Source organism: Peromyscus eremicus, chromosome 10 (assembly GCF_949786415.1).
Source record: "Peromyscus eremicus chromosome 10, PerEre_H2_v1, whole genome shotgun sequence".
NCBI lineage: Eukaryota > Metazoa > Chordata > Mammalia > Rodentia > Cricetidae > Peromyscus > Peromyscus eremicus.
In genome coordinates this window covers 50669657-50671888 of record NC_081426.1, presented here as the reverse complement: position 1 = coordinate 50671888, position 2232 = coordinate 50669657, and the positions used below count along the sequence as shown (strand labels likewise).

The following is a 2232-nucleotide window of genomic DNA, read 5'->3' as shown; positions in this document are numbered from 1 at the left end:
ATAGGTGGGGCTGGCAAGCAGAGAGAATAAATAGGAGAAAAAATCTAGGCGTGGCATAGAGAGAACAAGGAAGAAAGAGGAGGAGATACCTGGGGCCAGACAGCCAGAGTAAGACATACATGTTGAGAGAAAGGTAAAAAGCCCTGAGGCAAAATGTAGATGAAGAGAAACAGGTTAAATTAAATTATAAGAGCTAGTGGGCTAAGCATAAGATAATGCTGAGCATTCATAACTAATAGTAAATCCTCCTGTCTTTATTTGGAAGCTGGTTGGTGGCCCAAAGAAAGCCTGCTACAGAATTTAAAATAGCAAAAGGAGAAAGTGTATCATCTAGTTTCTGCTAGTATCTGTATTTGTTTGCAGTATCTGTCTATTACCTTGGGATCACTGATATCAGAAGCAGTCATTTGAACTAGGTTCCAAGTCATGAACAAGAAGTTTGAGTCAACTTAGCTCATTCTCTTTGGATCAGTGTGCTAGGTAGACCATGTTATTCTTTTTTTTTTTTTTTTTTTTTGTAGTTCTGAAAGAATTTCATTTTTATTTGCATTTAAAGTCCCTCTCCTTCCTTACGTTTCCATCTGTGAGGGGCTTATATTTGAACTTCATGTTAAATTCCCAGTGGAAGAAGAGTGGGGAAAGCCTCACCACATACAAAAGCACAACCTCAATCTCTCCACGTCGATAATGACATCTTCTTTTTGGGGTGTTACATGCTTTATAGAACCTGATGCTTCCCAGCTACTGTCTGGTGTGAGGAGGGAAACGCAGCATATAGCACTACAGAGGATGGTGGAAGAGAGCAGAAGCACTTTCACGATGCTGTTCCAATTCCCAGGAGCCTCCAGGATGCACTCGGACTCCTGAGGACATGGCTCTGTGGCAGACAGTATGATGAAAGCCCACTCTGCCCTGGCCTCTCACGACTGCACTGTGTTCTAAAGGCAAAAAACATGTGGTTAGGGAGCAGACTGGGCCCCTGTATAGTGCCATAGTGACTAGTGCACCATTTGAGGACAAGTAGGGGAGGCATGCATGGCTTGATTCCCCAGAGACAAGCAGAAAAGCTGGGGCATAGATCAATTCTAGTGTAACCAGGAAGACTGCAGATCACAATGATGGTTGCTGATTTGGCATCAAAGGTGTGATACTGTCAAGGCCACAATGGCTGAAAGTGGTACCACCAACATGCTGCAGCCAGAGAGTAAATGACCGACATGTGTGTGAACAGAGGATGTTTTGTAAGTGCCTTAGCCAATAGCTCAGAGCTTCACAGGAAGGCCACTCTACCTGGCAACTTCTCTTGGACACTGTCTCCCATGAAGCCTTCGAGGCACTTACATAGCATATTTCTGTGTCCACTCTCTTGCTAGTCTGTTGTACATGGGCTTGGCTTGGGCAGGAAAATATCTGTGGGAACCTGGGCAACTGCACACAAAGCCAACCCAAAGAGGACACATACTTCTCTCTGTCGGCCTTGTAGGTGTGGGCTATTTTTGGCACCAGTGGGTCATCAGGGTTGGGGTCGCAGAGCAGAGAGCAGATGGACAAGAGAACTTTGGACACAGGCAATGCTGGGGACCACTGTGACCTCAGGATGTCCAGGCAGATGCTGCCATTGCTGTTGATATTGGGGTGATAGATTTTGGTAGTGAAAGCAACCTTTGGGGGCTTGGAAGGATAATCTGTTGGGAAGTGGATGGTCAGGAAAAAAACATCTCCTTGGTAAGGACTGTCATTTGGGCCCATGATGGTGGCCTGCCAGTGGAACAAGTCATCACCTACAGGTCCTACAGAGCACTGAGCAGGAGAATCCCTCTCTAAGTCAGTTCCTTCTGGATCCGTTTCAGCGCCATGCTTCCGCTGCTCGGCCCAGCCAGCCCCGCGGGGCTGCCAGACCATGTAATTCTTATGATGACCAAAGTCGGATCTGGGAAGATAGCTCAGTTGTTGAAGCACTGTTATTGGATAACCTATTGAAGGGCTCTTCCCTGGGGAAGGTGACACTTAGGAAATGTGGCACCTCTCACTCTCAGCCATCCTTAGTTGACTGCAGTTCTTTGTGTAGGGCTTAAGCCTTGTGGCTTTCCTCCAACCTACTCTGGCAGTCTATTGCTCTAGTTCAGCTCCTGTTTAGGCAGTCACGTTGGTGAGACTTCATGGGTGTAGCTTTCGACATGACTGGGAGATACAGCCTCACAGCAAACTCCCTGATCCCCTGGCTCTTTCTGC

The 2232-nt window shown here is 46.8% G+C and overlaps 1 pseudogene; it reads right to left on the bottom strand.

Moving 5' to 3' along the window:
* Nucleotides 1-1110: 1110 nt before the first annotated feature.
* On the bottom strand, nt 1111-1856 carry LOC131920400 (ubiquitin-conjugating enzyme E2 D4-like; annotated as a pseudogene).
* Nucleotides 1857-2232: the final 376 nt, after the last annotated feature.